The sequence below is a fragment of the Heptranchias perlo genome, unplaced genomic scaffold (assembly GCF_035084215.1).
Source record: "Heptranchias perlo isolate sHepPer1 unplaced genomic scaffold, sHepPer1.hap1 HAP1_SCAFFOLD_43, whole genome shotgun sequence".
NCBI lineage: Eukaryota > Metazoa > Chordata > Chondrichthyes > Hexanchiformes > Hexanchidae > Heptranchias > Heptranchias perlo.
The window spans coordinates 7,269,659-7,291,405 of NW_027139442.1; the positions used below are offsets into that span (position 1 = coordinate 7,269,659).

A 21,747-nucleotide genomic window follows, 5' to 3' on the forward strand; every position below is an offset into this window, starting at 1 on the left:
TCACCACGCCTGATTTTACTATCCATTACCAACAATGAGTTCACTAAAGTAACTGATATCAAATCAATACTTTAAATTTTTTGCTGTTATTAGTCTGAAAATAAAATGGTTTCAATGTTAAATGTTTAATCCTGAAATGAATAAAATCAAATCCTCCTTTTCAGTTGAAGATTATTTCCCATCACACACACTGCCCGGTGGGATGGACTGAGGGTGAGCTGTCAGGGTCAGACAGCGTCCTGTTCATTGGGACATGTGTTTTGACCAGAACAGAATAATAATGGACCAACACCAGGTCGCTTACTAACTGGCAAAATATTAATGTAATTTCAAACTCCAGTGGGGAGTTCCGGAGATCGTTTCCTCTCTGAGCTGCTGTGCAGCAATGTTTACTCACTGCAGGGAGTTTAATGGGACATGAGGCTGGACCTGGTTACACAGATCTATGAGGAAACCTCCTGATACATTTCTGAGACGATCGGGGGCCTGGAGATTTCTCACGGCCGCAGCAGGCCAAGGGAAATCTCTCCTATTCCTCCTTGCCCCACAAAATATCAGTTAAAAATAAACTTCTCAGTGTTGTGGACCACTCAATGCCCATCGAAAGGGCGGCTTCTCCACCCATTTGTAACCAACATTAAATGGTGTCCCGTGTACTTCATAATACTCTGATTTACATATTACACGTGGCCTGACCGGAAACAGGTGGGTGTTGCTCCGGCCGCTCTCCTCAGGACCCTACGCACGATGGCGGAGGCAGGAACGCCACCGTTAAAGGAGCGGTTAATGACCTGGCACCATTTACTAGCCTCTTCCACCCCATTTCCGCCAGGCGAGGATACTTAAAATCGGCCACACCTTTCCTGACCTACGACATAGAATCAATCTTCGAAGCCCACAAGCTGGTTCATTGTCTCAAACTGCACCGGTTCAGAACACGTGGAGGGACATTTTCACCAGCGCTGGGGGCTGTGCTGGTAGAGCGGATCACACGCCCATTATAAAACGGGCCCGATTTTAATTTCTGCTCAGTCAGTTTACCGTCCAAGCAGTGAAGGTAATATTACCCCCGACACCTCTGATCCCTTACTCCGAGCGTGAAAGACAACAGACAGTTTTTGCCAAACACTAACATAAATGAGGGCCAATGCATCCGTGTATTCAGGTAAAAGGCGATAAACACCTCCACAGAGACAGGACTCCTATCTGAGAGAGGCAGTGGAGAGCTTGTGAGTGATAACAAGTTGAGAGCACCAGGGTTGTTCTGGAAATTTGTGGTCTGTCACAGGGAAAATCTGCTCTGCAGCTCATGTAGAAATCTAATGGTTCTTGGTGACCAACAGTTAATTAAAGGCAATTCTAGGCAATTAAACAAATAATCCCCAACAATGAGTCATATTATGGCCTCGTATCCAGAGAAGTTAGCCATTGATCGCTCTGATATCTCGAACGGCCCATCGGTCTCATTGGTATTCGGTGAGAGACATCTGGAATGGTCCATCCGTCTCACTGGTATTCGTTGCGAGATATCTCGAATGTTCCATCGGTCCCACTGGTATTCGGTGAGAGATATCTCGAATGTTCCATCGGTCCCAGTGGTATTCAGTGAGAGATATCCCGAACGGTCCATCGGTCTCACTCGTATTCGGTGAGAGAAATCTCCAACAGGTTCTGGAATCCCCTGCTCCACCCCGGTTCACAGTATAAATTCACCTTTTCTTTCGAATGACAGCAGTACGCTTGGACCATCCTCCCTCAAGGTTCCCACCACAATCCCTGCTCATATGAAAGGAGCTTTGACAGGGCCGTGAATCCACAAGCTGTCATCCAATATGTGGATGAAATCCTAATACAGACCGAGACACAGGAAGAGCACCTGCGAATGGTGAGTGAGGTTTTCCATCGACTACAGTCTTCTGGATTTAAGTTAATGTTACTGAGCCGCTGTTGATAAAACCTCAGGTCAAGTTCATTGGTGTCATCTTCGAGGCCGGGTCCCGCTCTGTGGACCAGGATAAAGTCAAGGTTATCACCTCCTTACCACGGGCCACCGATGAGACCTCCCTGCACTTGTTTCTGGGACAGAATTGTGTGGGGATTTTATCTCTGACTATACAGAAATTGCTGCTCCCCTGTCTGGCCAACTCTGGGGGGGTGTTGAACGGCAGTGGACAGAGAGGCACACCAACATCATCACGACCCTTAAGACTAGACTTGTTACTGGTCCGATGCTTGCCGCCCCCATTATACAAAGCCCTGTGCCCTTTACCCTCTTTCCTGATCACAGAGTTCCGTCGCCATGCTTGGGCGTTTCCATAATGTTAAGACCAATCGCATTAATTTTTCATCGACTCCTCTCCAAGGAGCTGAGCTAAACTACACAGAATGAGAGAGGCAGGTACTTCCATTGTATTGAGCTCTCTCTAAGTTCCTCCATATCATTGGAGGTCACAAGGTTAAGGTTTACATCACAATCGAGGGCTCTTCCTAACAAAAGGCCGAATTAAAGAGGGAAATGTGTCTCTTGCCCGAATCGCTGATTGGCCTCCTTGTTCACCGAGACCCTCGAGGTCCCAACAGCAGACGATGTTCGGAGAATTTTTACTGACCCGGATCCGAAAAGTTTTAAATCTCATAAAAAATAGTCAGATTCCAAATTTGAGTCAAGATAGTTCGAAAATGGGGTGGTTCAAGGGAACTTCAGATGAGTGTAATTTGAAAAGCTGCAGCTCTGCCTGTTACACCCACAAGCCGTGTAATCAAATGGAGCAAGTTTGGGGTTTGATACCAATGGTAGTGACAGTCCCCACACTGAGAAGGATGGGTCTGGTCACGCTGGCTGAGCAGATGCAAGAAGTCTCGTGCAGCTGGACCGTACCCCACCACCTGTCCTGAAGTGAACCGTGTTGACCACAAGGCCATCAAACAGTGGACGGCACGGATCGTTTAAAGTGTCCTGCAGGGAAAGGGGTGTGTAGATCCGGTCGGCCAGTTCCCCGACCAGACGGTCGACACCATTTACTGGAACGTCGTATCGCCGGAACTGACCAACAGGCGCCAAGATGTACCCTGGATGGTGATGAGAAGGGCCCTCCCAATGCGGTCTTAACTGCACACAGCATCTCAGCACCAACGTGAGCTGCCCTCAAGGCTGCAGCGGGGCGAAACCATCCTCTATTTCGTGGAGGGCTGCCCCTCCCTGCAGAATGTGTGGAGACAGATGCGTTGGTGTCTGTCCCGGTTAATCCCCAACAGCTCGGTGACCCAGGACGCTGTGCTCTACGGGCTGGTTTCCGGTAACCAAACTGAGACAGATATCAACTGCTGCTGGTAGCTCATCAACTCGTTGAAGGAGGCCCTTTGGTCCGCCAGAAACCAGCTGGTCTTCCAGCTGAAGGAGCTGTCCACGACCGAGTGTTGCCGACTGGCACATTCCAAGGTCCAGGATTAAGTGCTGTGGGACACATTGAAGCGAGGTGTGGCCTATGCAAAGGCTATATGGGGAAAGGCCACCGTGTAAGGCCATTTCACCTTGTATTGTACAGCATGTATTTGAAGATATGCACAGTGTTTTGAATTGTAATAACGGAATCACAGTGTGTACGATCTGTATTGTATTGTTTTGAATTGTAACTCTGATATTTACATTGAACTGTGTGTATCCATAAATTTTATGAAATAAACTATATTTTGAAATATTAAAAAAATGTTCCGGTCTCACCGTGTCTGTTATTATTGGTCAGTGAGGATTGGAAATATAGCCGGACAGTAAAGATGTGGCGAGATATACAAAGAACATCTATTGAAGGCACCAGGTGAGAAATAAGAGTATTTTCTTCAAAGTGGGAAACAATAAACTGTCGAGGAGCAAAGCGGTTTGGGTGTCCAGGGACACCAATCACTAAAAACTCGTGCATATGTACAAAAATAATTTTGAAGATCCCAATTTCTAGGCTGTCATGTCCGAAGGTACCACTATCAGGTACTTCGCCAACTCTCAGGAATTCGCTGCTGTAATCAGGCCCCAATGCCTCCCTTGCTGGTCCATTCCATACATTCAGCACCCCCTGCATTAAAGAGGTTAATTCAATCATTCTGCTTATCCTATGCCCCTGGTAGAGAAGACGAATAGTGGCAGGAGGACCCTGACCATCAGCCTTATGTGAGTTTGCACATTTCTGCTTTTTATTCCGTATTTTTCATTTGTAATTTTTCCCTTTTTTTCTACATTGCTATTTTGATTTCATTCTTGCAGATTTTGCATTTTTAAACAAATTCTCCAAACCCTGTGCGCGGTGAGTGTTGACTCTGGGCCCTTTGATTGACAGCTCTCACCTCCCCAGCCACGCTCGCCTCCTGGGCTGACACCTCCCATCACTTGACACGCGGCAGCGTCACTCACCTTAGCCCGCTGACGTCACGACGCGTACGTGCCGCTCCGGCCCGAGGGACGCCACGCATGAGCCCCGCGGTCGCTGTGCCGCGTTCGCTTCGCAACAGGCCGAAGCCGGGAGGATGATGGTGGCGGCCTCGGGCCGGCGGGAGGGCTATGCTGTGGGCGGGGGGCGAGGCCAACAGAGGGAGGGTCCGCACCCTGGAGTGACCTGAGAGGAGAGACGGGCGGAGATACTCCTCCGTGCCCCGTGAATCTCCACTCTGGCAGAGCCCGGTGTCGAGCTAGGTTCGGGCGGTGGGGGTGGGCGGGGGAGTCACTCTGCCGCCTCCCAGTCAAACGGGCCGTGGGTCGGAGCCGAAAAGTGAGCGAGAATCAAACAGCACAGAGCGAGGCCGCCATGTCCATCGCGCCTGTGCCGGCTCTGTGAAAGAGGCCGCTCGGCCCATGGCGCCTGTGCCGGCCCTGGGAAAAACCGATCCAATTAGTCGCACTCCCCCTGCTCTTTACCCACAGTCCCGCAAATTTCCCCCCTTCAAGGATTGACCCGATTCCCTTTTGAAAGTTATTATTTAATCTGCTCCCACCGCCCTTTCAGGCAGTGAATTCCAGATCAGGACAACTCGCTGCCTGAAAACATTCTCCTCATCTCCCTCTGGCTCTTTTCCCAATTCCCTTCAATCTGTGTCCTCTGGTTATCGAACCTCCCGCCAGTGGTAACAGTTTCTCCCCATCGACTCCATCAAAACCCCTCCTCATTTTCAACCCCTCTATTAAATCTCCCCTTAACCATCTCTGCGCTGAGGAGAACAATCCCAGCTTCTCCAGCCTCTCTCCGTAACTGAATTCCCTCATCCCCCGTACCAATCTGGTAAATCTCCTACTGAACCTTCTCTGCTCCAAAGACAGTAATCCCAGCTTCTCTATTCTCTCCACATAATTATTATTTTTTTATTAAGTGGGTTGTGCTGGGTATCTGGAAGCTGTAATTCGGTGAGTAGAAAGCAGTGGGAGGATAAGTCTGCAGATTGATTTTGGGAGATGGAGAAGACGGCGATCATGGATTCAGACAAGGGAGGGAGGTGGTCTTTGAGACCGTCCGTGCTCTGTTGTAAGATCTCTGTGTGTTTGTCTTGTTGCAGCCGTTCCCATTTGTACCTGTGGCCTGACTGGTGGATTCTGTGAACTCGACTGCTGCTGTGACCCTGACTGTTACTCCGCGGACATCAATGTCTTCTCCACCTGTCTGCCGGGCAGTGATCCGTAAGTTTCTGTTTGTGTGTTACTACATTGGCTCCCGGTCGGGCACCGCCTCGATTTTAAAATCCTCATCCACGTGTTCAAATCGCACCACAATTTCGCCCCCATTCCTATCTCTGTAACCTCTTCCAAACGATTTATTCTCCCCTGACAACTGTATGTCTCTCCATCCCATGCACTCTCCCCTGGCTCACCACCAGCTTCTCAAGGGCAATTAGGGATGGGCAATAAATGCCGGCCTCGCCAGCGACGCCCACATCCCATGAACGAATAAAAAAAAAACGTGGATTCTACCCCACCCATTTATATCCTCCTGCAGCGCATGTATACTTTACGCTCAGTCAGTGCTGGGAGAGTCACTCCTGTTATACACACAGTCGATGCTGGGACACTCAGTCCTGTTATACACACAGTCAATGCAGGGACACTCATTCCTGATATACACAGTCAGTGCTGGGAGACTCAGTCCTTTTACACATGCCTTCAATGCAGGGACACTCAGTCCTGTTATACACACTGTCAATGCAGGGACACTCAGTCCTGTTATACACACTGTCAATGCAGGGACACTCAGTCCTGTTATACACAGTCAGTGCTGGGACTCTCAGTCCTGTTATACACACAGTAAGTGCTGGGACACTCAGTCCTGTTGTACACACAGTCAATGCAGGGACACTCATTCCTGATATACACACAGTCAGTGCTGGGAGACTCAGTCCTTTTACACATGCTTTCAATGCAGGGACACTCAGTCCTGTTATACACACTGTCAATGCAGGGACACTCAGTCCTGTTATACACACAGTCAGTGCTGGGACACTCAGTCCTGTTACACACAGTCAGATAAATAAATAACTGTAAACAAAGAATAAAATCTCCAGGCCTGATGGTTTCTATCCAAGAGTATTAAAGGAAACAGGTGGGGTAATTACAGATGCAAAATTATTGAGCACTTGAACAAGTCTGTGCTGATAAAAGAGTGTCAAAATGGCTTTTTGAAGGGCCGGTCATGTCTGACTAATCTATTTGTATTTTTTGATATAACTAACAAGTTGGACAGGGAAGCGTCTATGGATGTTGTTTATGTGAACTTCCAGAAGGCATTTGATAAGGGTCAGCACAAGAGATTAATCGAATACATAAAATGCACAAAATTGAAAGTGACCTTGTGACTTGGGTTGGAATTGGTTGGGAGATTGGAGAAGAGAGTCGGGATTAAGGGAACGTTGATTGATTAGCGGGATGTGACAAGTGGTATCCCCAGGGATCTGTACTGGTGCCTCAGCTTTTCACCATATTTATCAATAAATTGGATGAAGGAATAGCGAGTTGTAGATCCAAGTTTCCAGATGACACTAAGTTAGGAGGTACAGTAAGTGGTGTAGATGGGAGCAGGAAGTTATAAAAGAGAATGTTTAAGTGAATGGGCAAACTGTGGCAGATGGAGTTCAAACGTGGGGAAGTGTGAGCTCATTCACTTTGGATGCAAGAAGGAAACATTGGAATATTTTCTTAAAGTGAGAGACTGGGAACTGTGGAGGAGCAACGGGTTTGGGTGTCAATGTACACATATCACTAAAAGCTAATGCACAGATACAAAAAGTAATCACAGACTAATGGAATATTCGCCTTTATCTCGAGGGCTGGAATACAAAGGGAGGAAGTGATGCTTCAGTTCTATAGATCCTTGGTCAGAGCTCATCTGGAGTACTGATCCTCACCAAGGATATATTGGCCTTGGAGGGGGAACAGTGCAGATTCACCAGAAAGAAACTGGAGCTAGAAGGGTTTGATTATGAGGACCGGTTGCATGAACTTGGTTTGCATTCCCATGAGATTAGAAGGTTGAGGAGTCATCTGATCCAGATATTTAATATTATAAAGGTATTTGATAGGGCAGAAATAGAAACTATTTTCTCTTGTGGGGGAATCCAGAACAAGAGGACATAACCTTAAATTTAGAGCTTGGGTGTCTTGGAGTGAAATCAGGAAACTCTTTTTCACACAATCTGCTCCGGCTGATTGAAGTGGACCCTGTGATATAATAGAATTCTCTGTCCTGTCAGCCTTGGACATCTTGTAGATCCATCTTTTAAAAAGGTGGAGGAGCTCAGTTCTAAAATGGATTCCACTAACTTCATCATGTGTCCTCAATCAGCTTGTCTTATCTTCGAGACATCAAGGACCAGAAACACTGCGTTTTAAAGAAAGCTGTTTTATTTGACACTTGTACAGAATACTAAACTCCAGACCAGTTAAAGGGGTAATTAAAATCAGAAACAAACCACAACTGTCGGAATGAACATGGTTCAGTCCTGGACGTGATTAACAGAAGCAGTAACAGCAGAATCCAACCCCTGCAGTCACATGTGAACTCACTGGTGCCTCAGCAGGTGGAATGACCGAGTGAATGCCATCCCACACACGGAGCAGGTGAGCGGCCTCTCCCCAGTGTGAGTAGGTTCGTGGCTCAGCAGATCCCCCGTTCTTTTAAAGCTCTTCTCACAGTCAGAACATCTAAAGGGTCTCTTATCAGTGTGACCAAGTTGGTGTTCAATGAGGTGGGATGACTGAGTTAATCCCTTCCCACACACTGAGCAGGTGAACGGCCTCTCCCAGGTGTGAACTCGCTGGTGTTTCAGCAAGTGGGATGACTGAGTGAATCCCTTCCAACACACGGAGCAGGTGAACAGCCTCAAAGCAGTCTGCATACGCAGGTGTTTCAGCAGGCTGGAAATTTGTGTGAATCCCTTCCCACACACGGAGCAGGTGAACATCCTCAAAGCAGTCTGCATACGCTGGTGTTTCAGTCGGCTGGAAATTTGTGTGAATCCCCTCCCACACACGGAGCAGGTGAACGGCGTCTCCCGAGTGTAAGTGCGTTGGTGTGTTAGTAGATCCTTTTATATTAAAAGCTCTTCTCACAGTTAGAACATTGAAAAGGTCTCTTCCCAGTTTCAATACGCTGGTGTTCCAATAGACCAGATGATTGAGTGACTCCCTTCCCACACGCGGAGAAGGGGAACGGCCTCTCCCCAGTGTGACTGCGTCGATGAGTTTCCAGCCGGGACGGGGAACTGAATCCCTTCCCACAGTCCCCACATTTCCACGGTTTCTCCATGGTGCGGGTGTACTTGTGTCTCTCCAGGTTGGACGATCAGTTGAAGCCTCGTTCACACACAGAACACGTGTACGGTTTCTGCCCGCTGTGAATGGTGCGATGTTTTTTTCAGGCAGTGTAACTGGTTAAAGCTCTTTCCACAGTCAGTGCACTGGAACACTCTCACTCGGGTGTGTGCGTCTCGGTGCTTTTCCAGTTACATTGATGTTTGAAATCTTTTGCCACAGACAGAACAGACAAACATTTCTCCTTCGATATTTAAAGGCCGATGATCTTCAGGTGCTGGTGAATCGGGTAACTGTCAGATCTTGACGTGATGTTTGGTTTGAATTTCTCGTCTGCAAATTCTCCCCTGCTCATACCCTGTAAAAGGAGTTTAAAGAAGTCCTCACTGTGAATACAGGATAGAAATTCAGAGTTCGGAATTCTTGTTTCGATGGAACATTCTTCTTGCTCATTCCTCCAGAGTGTAAATCCCCGTCCCACACACTGACCCTCCTCCCTCTGCTGAAATCCAAGCCTATCGCACCGTCTCCAAAATTTTTCCTTCCATTTAAGTTTTCTCTCTTCCTTCAAGGTGCTGACTCTGGCTGGATTCTGCTCGACACTCTCTGGTTCCCATCTCTCTCCTCCTCTTTTCTCATTTTATCACTCCGGCCCTCCACCCTATCAAAGACCGTCCCATTTGTTCTTTCCCTCCCCCTCCCCCCACCACACACACTATGTCTGGCTCAGTCCTTGCTTAAAAACTTGAATCTTCAACATCTGACGAAACCCTAGTTCTGACCTGAAAAGTTAACTCTGTTTCTTTCTCCACGGATGCTGCCTGACTTGTTGAGCATTTCCATCATTTTCTGTTTTTAATTCAGAGTTTTATCAACTCCAGTATTTTGCTTTTGATTGGATAAACCTCGCTCTTCTGAACCGCGTCGCAGAAATATCAACGAGAGGCTTTCAAAATGGCGGATATCGTTAACCAGAATGGCCCGCGAGGTAGAATACGGTCCATCTACTTTAGAAGGGGTGCAGTGCGCAGGCGCGAGAAGCGATTATGGTCGGAGCATGCGCGGTGCGGGTCCCGGACACAGCGGGGCGGAGCTTTGTCTCAGCAACACCGGCTCAGGCCTCGAATCCGAGCCGGGGAGTCCGGCGCTCGATCGGGCCGGAGGGTGGCCGGGCTCCATTAAACCCTTCATCCAGCTCCTCCCTCGTCCTACCCACCACTTTCCGGTTTCTGCTCCCGTTTCCACGGAGTCCTACTCTCGACAAACGACACGACAGAGGCGCTCCCAGAATGGAGGGCGGGCTTGGTGAGAATGCGCAGTCTGATCGGTACATCTTCGCCTTGGAGAGATAGAGGGGTTTCTGGGGCGCTGGGGATTGTGGGGCCTGCGGCCGTCATTAGTCGCCGGGTGTTGTTCAGTGTTTTATTGCCCGCGTCGGGCACAGATCCGTGTCCAGAAATACAGACTGAGGAATTCAGATCCGGTTTGCTGAACAGACACTGACCGTACAATTTAGAACAGTGTTCCTCAAACATTTTTTTTCTTGACTCAGTGGAAGAAAAACACTTCCCCTCGCGATCCAAAACAAGAATATCTTCTGACTTTAGTTTTTATCAAATCCCAAATAAAGATCAATGTATGCTAGTTCTTCATTTCCCTTCAAGTAATAACTAAAATTAGACAACGACTTTAGTTGAAAAACATTTTAAATACAGTGCAAATACAATTTAAAAAAAGAACAGGTTGAGTTTCACTTACTTAATGTGACTGTTGTTCATGATCTCGTTCCAATCTGGAACACGAGATGAAAGCGCTCCACGCACGTCAGGTGCGCTGTTGAGTCGGTTTCGTTCTCTTGTTTTTAACCTTCTCAGAGTTGAAAATCCCAGTTCGCACATGTAGGCTGTTGTGAACGGCAGCAACAACAGAACACTAATCTTACTTAACAGTGGATAATCGTTGAAAGCACGGATCCAAAAACGATGACAAACTGAATGACTTCTGGCGTGTTTTCAGTGTGCTCACAGGTGAGTCGCATCAGCTCGTTTTCTTCCTCAGCCGTCAAGTTTAGCTTCATTATTGATTCAGGATTTTCGAAAGCAAAAGGATCTTTCACCCAACGCTTTTTCTTCAAATTTTCAAATCCCTCTGCAGGTCTTGCTGCATGCATTCCGAGCCCGCATGCAGCAAGACCTGGACAACATTCAGGCTTGGGCTCATAAGTGGCAAGTAACATTCGCGCCAGATAAGTGCCAGGCAATGACCATCTCCAACAAGAGAGAGTCTAACCACCTCCCCTTGACATTCAACGGCATTACCATCGCCGAATCCCCCACCATCAACATCCTGGGGGTCACTATTGACTAGAAACTGAATGGACCAGCCATATAAATACTGTGGCTACGAGAGCAGGTCAGAGGCTGGGTATTCTGCGGCGAGTGACTCACCTCCTGACTCCCCAAAGACTTTCCACCATCTACAACGCACAAGTCAGGAGTGTGATGGAATACTCTCCACTTGCCTGGATGAGTGCAGCTCCATCAACACTCAAGAAGCTCGACACCATCCAAGATAAAGCAGCCCGCTTGATTGGCACCCCATCCATCACCCTAAACATTCACTCCCTTCACCACTGGAGCACTGTGGCTCCAGTGTGCACCATCCACAGGATGCACTGCAGCAACTCGCCAAGGCTTCTTCGAAAGCACCTCCCAAACCCGCGACCTCTACCAGCTAGAAGGACAAGAGCAGCAGGCGCATGGGAACAACACCACCTGCACGTTCCCCTCCAAGTCACACACCATCCCGACTTGGAAATATATCGCCGTTGCTTCAATGTCGCTGGGTCAAAATCCTGGAACTCCCTTCCTAACAGCACTGTGGGAGAACCGTCACCACACGGACTGCAGCGGTTCAAGAAGGCGGCTCACCACCACCTTCTCTAGGGCAATTAGGGATGGGCAATAAATGCTGGCCTCGCCAGCGACGCCCACATCCCATGAACGAATAAAAAAAATGGTCAGACATAGCAGCGAGATGTAACTGTACGACACATTTCATTTCATTCCCTTTTTCTTCATTGATGCTGTTCTCCTCAATGTGTTGTAACAGTGTGAAGCAGTAAACGAGTAAATGAGCATCGCTCCCATTTCTAAGCAAAAAGACTGCAGTTCACTGAGCTTCCTTGAATGAAATTAACAATTTTCACTACTTCCTTCAGGACTGCCATAAGATCAGGGGGATTACCCTTGGACGCCAAAGCTTCCTGGTGAATGAAACATTGATTCTAACCATCATTACCAGCTGCCTCAGATATTCTTCTCACAACTCCGCTATTGCTACCTGTCATATTTGCTGCACCATCACTTGGAATTCCGAGTCTAATTTGTGTTTTCCATCTACACAGGCATGCAGTGCTTCGAATATCTGTGCTCCTGTATTTGTTGGTAAAGTTAGACAACACAGCAAACCTTCCATAAAGTCATCTTGCCCGACATATCTCACAGAAACTAACAGTGTTGCACAATTTGAAATATCAGCACCCTCGTCAGGTTGGACAGCAAAATCCCCGGCTCACTGGAACCAAGTAAAAAGCTTGGCTTCCAAATGGTCAGCAATAGAACATATTCGCCGAGACATTGTGTTATCACTGAGAGGAATGCTTCTCAATTTTTCAGCAGGCTTCTCGTCGAAGATTGTAGGCAGCATATCCTGAGATTGTGAAAGAATAAGTTTTTCGAAAACTCTATGGGCCATTTTGTCTTTTGCCACGCGGTATGCGACCAAATATGACGCCCGTTTTTTCTTATCATTCAGAGCAGTTGACCGACTACGAACTTGTGCTGATAACTTTAATTCCCGTTGCTTCCTTTGAAAATATTCAAGCGGGTGATCAACGAGTTCCCCATGTTTTGTTTCTAAATGTCTTTTTAATTTTGACGAGTTTTAAACACTTGTTTCCAAGCACCTCGCTGCAAAGAACACACTGGGGCTTTGGATCTTTCTTTGCGTTTGCACAATTGATCAAAACACATTTTTAAAAAGCCTCACTATACTGCCTCGCCCACCATTTGGTTTCCTTCTTAGTCCGTGGTTCAGACCAGCTCGACATGGCAGAAGTTTGTCCGCCATTACTCGAACTTTCTGTTGAAGATGACGTACTGACACATGTTTTTTTTTTCTTTGTCGGAAGTAGATGGGTTTGATAACTGTGTTTCCGAACTTTCTCTTATTACAAAACGATCCATTTTTGGGGACTAAAGTTTGAAGGTTAAGCCGCTCCTGACTCCTTTCCTCCTGATACTGGGACCAGACCAACACCACTCACCATGGCTTTGGCGGCGAGGAAGAGCACGTCCTGGTTGATGCTCGGAAAAACTAAACATGACAGGAAGACTATTCCACTGGAACAAGACCATCGCTCCACAGAATGAAATGACTGCCTGTCATCTGCCCAACGGAAATTACCAAAGAAAAACGTGAATCTAAACTTCAGTCCAACATTCAACCGATCAATGTCACGCAATCACAAGTTCTGAACACAAAACTCCCTGTGACATATCATCTCTTTATGAAATAAATGTTTGCCCGTTTCTTGTTTGATGTCCAGTTATGCTTCATTTGATTTTCCTGGGTTTGTGCTTTGACCGTACCCATTTAATGACATTGAGCTGATATTGCCAATCGGGCTCCATATTCTCTGGCGAGCAGCTACCTGCCCTGTTAAGCGTCGCTGGTAACCTGATTTCTGACGAATTTCCTTTCCATGTTCCACTACATTTATACTTTTCTTTTTAGGGTTCAAGCGAGGGTGCACAAATTGAAACACAAGGCAATTTGGCAACATGCAGGTCTCCCCAGTAAACGCAAGAGCACTCAGAAGGAATCCCAATGGAACAAATCCCTTCTCATTCACTCGCACTGGAAAAAATCCTTAAAGACAAAATCCTATTCCCTCCCATTGCATAGAATCCCAAAGAGAAAAAACCCTTCATCATTCCAAGCCATTATAGAGAGTGCGGTGCCCAGAAGTGAACACCGTGCTCTAAATGAGGTCTAACCAGAGCTCTGTATCACTGTGACATAACTTCCACTCCTTTTTATTCCAGTTCCCTTGAGATGAAGATCAAAATTTCATCTCCATTTTAACTTTTGTTTAGTGATTTAGTAATCACTGTACTTGGACCCCTAAATTTCTTTCCTCCCCCACAGTTCCTAGCTTCTTGCCATGTAGAAAACACTCAGATCTATCTTTTTAAGTTCCAAATTGGATAACCTCACGCTTTCTCACCTTGACTTCCATCAGCCACAGATTTGCCCACTCACTTAATCTATCAATGTACCTTTGCTACTTTCTGCTCCCATCTATAACGCTTACTGTGCCACCTAAACTAGTGTGGCCAGCACACTGGGATATAAGGTTCTTCACATAAGAACAGAAGAAATAGGAGCAGGAGTCGGCCATACGAGCACTCGAGCCTGCTCCGCCATTCAGTCGATCAGGGCTGGTCTTCGACCTCAACTCCACTTTCCCGCCCCATCCCCATATCCCTTCATTCCCCTGGAGTCCAAAAATCTATCGATCTCAGCTTTGTATACAACTCAACGACTGAGCATCCACTGTCCTCTGGGGGAGAGAATTCGAAAGATTCTCAACCGTTTGAGTTCAAAAAATTTTCCTCATATCGGTCCTAAATGTCCGACCCCTTATCTTGAGACTATGACCTCTAGTTCTTGACTCTCCAACAAGAGGAATCAGCCTCTCAGCCTGTCAAGCCGTCTAAGAATTTTATACGTTTCAATGCGATCACCTCTCATTCTTCTAAATTCCACAGAATATAGGCAAATCTTACACAATATCTCCTCATCGTCCAATTGCACAAAGACCCCCTTACTCTTATATTCCAACACACTTGCGATAAAGGCTAACATATCATTTGCATTCCTCACTCTCATTGGAATCTTGGTGAATCACTATTTCGAGTATGTTTTTCCTCTATTCGTTCCATAGGGAAAATAAATGAACATTGAAAACATTTTACTATAATTATACTCGTTTATGTTTTGGAAACAATGTCCAGTTAACTGCATCAAAATCGATTCCAAACTTAGAGTTTCAGAGGAAGTGGATTAATGCGAATACTGAATTGCGATAGCCTGGAAACAAACCAGGGTCAACCACTTGGAATGCAGCTATGCTCGGCACTATACAGGAGGTCCTGTATAGTGCCGAGCATAGCTGCATTCCAAGCGGCACTATTTCAGGAGGTCCTGAAACATTTACCTGAGGAAGGAGGAAGTCTCCGAAAGCTTGTGAATTTAAAATAAAATTGCTGGACTATAACTTGGTGTTGTAAAATTGTTTACAATCGGCACTATACCACCATTGGTGATCATCAATAATCATAAAATAGTTCCCAAACATCAGACCTTGAACAGACACAGCAGGCTGTTGGATTTTGTTCCATTCCCCACCACTCAGATAATGAAGCAGTCCTTGCCCGCATGCAGCAAGATCTGGACAACATCCAGACTTGGGCTGATAAATGGCAAGCAATATTCGCGCCAGAAATGTGCCAGGCAATGACGATCACCAAAAAGAGAGAGTGTAACCACCTCTCCATGAAATTCAACGGCATTACCATCGCCGAATCCCCCACCATCAACATCCTGGATGTCATCATTGACCAGAAACTTAACTGGACCAGCCACATAAATACTGTGGCTACAAGAGCAGGTCAGAGTCTCAGCATTCAGAGGCGAGTGACTCACCTCGTGACTCTCCAAAGACTTTCCACCATCTACAAAGCACAAGTCAGGAGTGTGATGTGATACTCTCCACTTGTTTGGATGAGTGCAGCTCCAACAACACTCAAGAAGCTCGACACCATCCAGGATAAAGCAGCCCGCTTGATTGGCACCCCATCCACCCCCCGAAACATTCACTCCCTTCACCACCGGCGCAATGTGGCTGCAGTGTGTACCATCTAGAAGGATAAGGGCAGCAGGCACATGGGAACAACACCACCTGCACGTTCCCCTCCAAATCACACACCATCCCGACTGGGAACTTATCGCCGTTCCAGCATCGTCGCTGAGTCGAATTCCTGCAACTCCCTCCCGAACAGCACTGTGGGACAACCATCACCACACGGACTTCAGCGGTTCAAGAATGCAGCTGACCACCACCTTCTCCAGGGCAATTAGAGATGGGCAATAAATGTTGGCCTCGCCAGCGACACCCACCTCCCATGAACGAATTAAAAAAAATCCGTAGAAATTCCCTTCTCCACTACATTAGTCACCTCTTCAAAAAATTCGATCAGGTTCATCAGGCAAATCCTTTACCCTTTAGTAATCCACGCTGGCTCTCTCTGATCAGCTGGAAATGTTCACGGTGTTGAGACACTCTATTCTTAATTGTAGAATCTAGTAAATTCCCGACAACTGATGCTGATAGCCCCTTTCCCGATGTAGTTACGTTATTAGCATTCTCCCTATGTCGCTCCAATTTCGCCCCTCACCCCACTTATGCAGTTCAAACGTAGTCCCTCTGCCAATGTAATTCCTATGCAGCCACTCCTCTTATGTAGGTCCACTGTCGCTCCTCTCCCTATGTAATTCCACTGTCGCTCCTCTCCCTATGTAATTCCACTGTCGCTCCTCTCCCTACGTAATTCCACTGTAGCTCCTCTCCCTATGTAATTCCACTGTAGCTCCTCTCCCTATTTAATTCCACTGTAGCCCCTCTCCCTATCTAATTCCACTGTCGTCCCTCTCCCTTTCTAATTCCAATTTAGTCCCTCTTCCTATGGATTTCCACTGTAGCCCCTCCCCTTACGTATTTCCACTGTATCCTCTCTCTGTATGTAGCTCCACTGTAGCCCCTCTCCATATGTAATTCCACGGTAGCCCCTCTCCATATGTATTTCACCTGTAGCCCCTCACCCTATGTAGTTACGATGTACACCTTCTCCCTATATAGTTCAACTGTAACTCCTATATCTATGTAGTGCCGCAGTAGCCCTTCGCCTCATGTAGTTCCGCTGGAAGCCCTCTCTATGTAATTCCACTGTAGCCCCTCTACAAATGTAGTTCCACTGTACACCCTCTCCATGTTTTACCACTATGCACCCTCTTCATGTGTAGTTCCACTGTAGCCCCTCACCGTATGTAGTTTCAGTGCAGCCCCTCTTCCTGTGTAGTTCGTATGTAGCCTGAGCTGAAGACCTCCTCTTTAGTATCTCATTTTGCCTTCTGTTCCCAGCAGCATTTGCCTCTGGCACACGGGACTGTGAAGCTCATTTACTATTGTACAGCAGCCGATACATCCACAGGACTCTCTGACCTCTGACTGAAGCAATGCTACACCAGGGACAATGTTGCTCAAATGCGGGATGTATCTCAAGGACGTGCATTGAAACACGTCATTCGAACCTTTGATAGATCTGTCGTGACGAAGCATTTGGAACATTGTCTCCAGTTCTCGCCATTGGTATTTCCAATGACGCAATGGACAAGGTTGAGGAGGAGTCCAAGAATGATTCCAGGGTTTAGGGCTCTAAGTTATGATGAGCAGGAACACAGGAGCTGAACTGATTGTCACTGAAAAGTAAAGACTGTATGGAACAGACTCTCACACAAATTACCCGAGTATCTCCTTCAAAAAAAACCGAGTAAATATGGAGTGAGTTGATGAGGTAATGAAGGAGACACGGATGTTACTGAGCTGCAGAGAGGTCTCAAAGCACCACCTATAGATGGGATGGCCAGGGATGATCGCTGATGGAGTTTTTTATATGTAATAAGGGGAGGTCAGAGCTGATAACAACTTCCCCCAATGAGCAGAAATACAAGAAGTGACTATTGATGGAATGGAACACCGCCACTGAGCCATCTCAACCCAGTATAGCACAGGAAGTACTGGATGTCCCAGTGCAGGACACCAAGTGAATGGAGGTCACCATCCCAAGGAATCCTCCTAACCCGCCGACCAGCTGATACATCTCATCCCAATGTCACAGCAGGAGGGAACATGTCAGGGTGTGGCAATCTGACGAGACTGTGACCAGTTAAAACGGGAGGCAATGCTCAGTGGGAGCTACTGGCGAGAAATCATTGGCAGCCTCAGGTAATAATTACTGAAAAAGGTTCAACATCACTGAGGAGCACTGAGAATTTGTGAAGTAAGTTTTCTAGCTCCATTTGTAAATTTGTCGGTAGCAGTAGCCTTTGCTGCTTCCGCTCACTGTTTTGCTTTCTCCTTAGAGCTGCTACATTGGCTCTGTAAAGCCCGAGGTTAAATTTTCTGCTCGTCATGAAGCAGTTTTCTTTAGAAATATGAAGGATTATAATGCAGAATTTGAAGGCAAAGTTCTGTTTAATTTTAAATCAATTTCTTGTGCAGTTACAGAATTTGGGCTGCTGCTTGTTACGAATGGCAAATCTGAGTTTGAAACACACCCTCAGAGCTGCTTTAGCTCCGTCGCTGTAACTTTGTCAAAAATGCACTTATATTTACAAAGGTAAATGGAGTTTTGGCCGCACTTACGCTGAAGTTACCGTGGTGGAGCGGGAGCAGCGCCCAGGAAACTATAGTTTCACTCATGTTCATTCCCTCTTTATGATTGCATGGCCGTCTCCTATTCTCTCTCCGACTCCTTTATCAATCGGTTCTCCTTTCATTCTTTCTCACTCCCCTTTCTCACTCGGTTTTCATTTCATTCTCTCTCTCCTTTATCCCTCGGTTCTACTCTTATTCTCTCTCTCATCTTTATTCTTCTGGGCCTCCGCTCCCATTCTCCCTCTCAATTTATATGCCGGGTTCCCCTCTTTCATTCTCTCTATCATTCTCTCTCTCCCCATTATCCTCCTGTGCTCCTCTCCGATTCTCCCTCTCCCCTTCATGCATCTAGTTCCCCTCTCGTCTTTCCTCTCTCCCCTTTATCCATCCCTCTCCCCTCTCCAATTCTCCACCTCCCTTTTATATGGCTGGTTCCCCTCTCTCACTCTCTCTCTCTCTCTCATCCTCCCGGTTCTCTTCTCTCAATCTCTTTCTCTTCTTAATCCACCAATTCCCCCTCTAATTCCCCCTCTCTCCTCCTCTGGAGTCTATAATTAAGGATAGAGTTGTAAACAATTTTACAACACCAAGTTATAGTCCAACAATTTGTTGGACTATAACTTGGGGTTGTAAAATTGTTTACAGTTGTCAACCCCAGTCCATCACCGGCATCTCCACATTAAGGATAGAGTGACTGAACACCTTGAAAATTTTCAGCTGACCAGGGAGAGCCAGCGTTGATTTGTAAAGGGTAGGTCATGCCTGACGAACCTGATTGAATTTTTTGAAGAGGTTACTAAAGTAGAGGACAGCGGAATGTCTATGGATATTGATTATATGGACTTCCAGAAGGCATTAGATAAAGTCGCTCATAAGAGACTATTAACTAAACTTGAAGCTCATGGAATTGAAGGCAAATTATTGACATGGTTAGGAAATTGGCTGAGCGGGACGAAACAGAGTAGGGATAATGGCTCAAATTGGCAGGATGTGACTAGTGGTGTCACATAGGGATCTGTTTTTGGGCCTCAACTATTCACTGGATTTATTAATGACTTTGATAACGGGATAGAGATCCATATATCCATGTTTGCCAATGACAAAAAGATAGGCAGCATTTTAAGCAGTGTAGATGGGAACATAACATTCCAGAAAGATAGTAACAGACTAAGTGAATGGGCAAAACTGTGGCAAGTGGATTTCATCGTAGGCATGTGTGAGGTCATCCACTTTGGACGAAAACAGGGTTCATCAGTGTACTTTCTAAATGGTGAAAAGCTCGAAACAGTGGAGGTCCAAAGAAACTTAGGGGTCCATGCACATAGATCATTAAAATGTCATGGAGAGGTACAGAAAATAATCAAAAATCTAATGGAATGCTGGCCTTTATATCGAGAGCAATAGAAAACAAGGGGGTAGAATTATGCTACAGCTAGAAAAAAACCCCAGATTAGACCTCACCTGGTGTACTGTGTTCAGTTCTGGGCACCACACCTCAGGAAGTATATATTGGCCTTCGAGGGAGTGCAGCGCAGATTTGCTAGAATGAGTTCGGGCGAAAGGTCTTCGACCTGAAACGTTGACACTTTTCATTCTCCACAGCTATGGTCTGACTTGCTGAGCTTCTCCAGCACTTTTTGTTTCTATTTCAGATTTCCAGCTTTCGAAGTATTTTGCTTTTGATTTACTGGAATGATATCTGGACTCCAAGTGTTATATTACGAGGAGACATTACACAAACTAGGGTTGCATTCCCTGGAATTTAGAAGTGTAAGGGGTGACCTAATCGAAGTTTTCAAGATATTAATGGGAACTGATAGGGTCGATAGAGAGAAACGATTTCCGCTGGGTGGGTTTGGGTTAGGGTTAGGGTTAGACATCGCCTAAAATTAAAGCCAAAACTTCCAGGAGTGAGATTAGGAAACACTTCTGCACGCAAAGGGTGGTGGAAGTTTGGAACTCTCTTCAACAAAGGCAGTAGATGAAAGCTCAATTGTTAATTTTATTTCTAAGATTGATAGATTTTTGTTAACCAAGAGTATTAAGGGATATGGGGCTAAGGCGGGTATATGGAGTTAGGTTACAGACCAGCCATGATCTCATTGAATGGCAGAACAGGCTCGAGGGGATTAAATGGCCTCCTCCTGCTCTAATGTGCTTTCAGTCTGTGCATTGCCAATTCTCAATCCAAGAATGAATCTTTTTCAATTGCTGAATTACCTGATATTTTGGGATCTTCTTACTACAGAAATGAGGGTAACGATCGACAGGCTTCCGAAGCACAAAGAATCATTGCCCCATCCTCCAGGTGGTGCTTTGTTAAACCAGGGATTTCCAAGCACTCCGACAGGGCACAGTTTGGAAAGTTTTCCGGTTGGTAGAAAGTAACCCGAAGGCGGATAATTGAATATTTGCAGTTAGTTGTTGGCAAATAAATTGATTTCCATGTTCATTTTAAAATAAAAAAACAATTCAACCGTCCGGGTCAAAGGCATCAGTTTTAGGTGCTCTGTGCTGATGATAATTTGAAATGTTGCTGACCTTAAAACAGTGCAGCTTTTGGGCCGTGCAATTACACGGAGCCCTGAGCAGATCCAGTTACGTTAATTAGCTGATCACTGAGGGCTTGCCGGTACCTGAGCTGGAAACACAATAAACTTTAATTAATTAGTCTCCCTTCTCTCGCCTCTTCACCAACAAATTTGATAATAACACATTAACACAATATTCAAAAGTGTTTGGAATCTAGGCTGTTCCCCATCGATTCGTTGTAACTCGAGTCAGATAAGAAATGAATAAAGACACTGCGCAACAAAGCGCCGAGAGTCAGCGGCCGATCACACAGTCCCGCTGGCAGTGAGCAGCATGGAGCAGTGACTGTCACCACCACAGTGGGAAAAGGCAGTTACTGAACGGTGCAGCTGGTGAGACAGGTGAAGAACATGAAACTGGTCAAGAGTGGGCGGCAGAGAAAGGCTGCTCACCAACCCGGCCGAGGTTGGGTCGATGATACCACGGCTCGCAACAAAAGCTCTTCCGCCAGGTTTGTAAGCTGAGCAGCTCTGGATCAAAGGGAGTAACTTCACTAAAACAACAGTCGCAGTGTAAGGCAAACACCGTCCCTGCCTTCAGATAAAGGCCCACAGTTTCGGCTCTCTGCATACTGACTTTATTTGTTCACTTTCTTAATGAGGAACTTTCAGAAACTTTTGAATATTGTGTTAATGTGTTATTATCAAATTTGTTGGGGAAGAGGTGAGAGAAGGGATGCTAATTAATTAAAGTTTATTGTGTTTCCAGATCAGAGTTTGTATTGTTTTATCCACTGTCGGACAAGCGGACTGCACGCACCGAAAGCTGAAACCGAGACAGGCTCACATCCAGACCCCTGGACAAAACCTACCTG

General features: G+C 46.3%; 1 pseudogene; it reads right to left on the reverse strand.

Moving 5' to 3' along the window:
• Window positions 1-8,016: 8,016 nt before the first annotated feature.
• LOC137312413 (zinc finger protein 271-like) overlaps window positions 8,017-21,747 on the reverse strand; it is a 206,046-nt pseudogene continuing 192,315 nt past the window's right edge.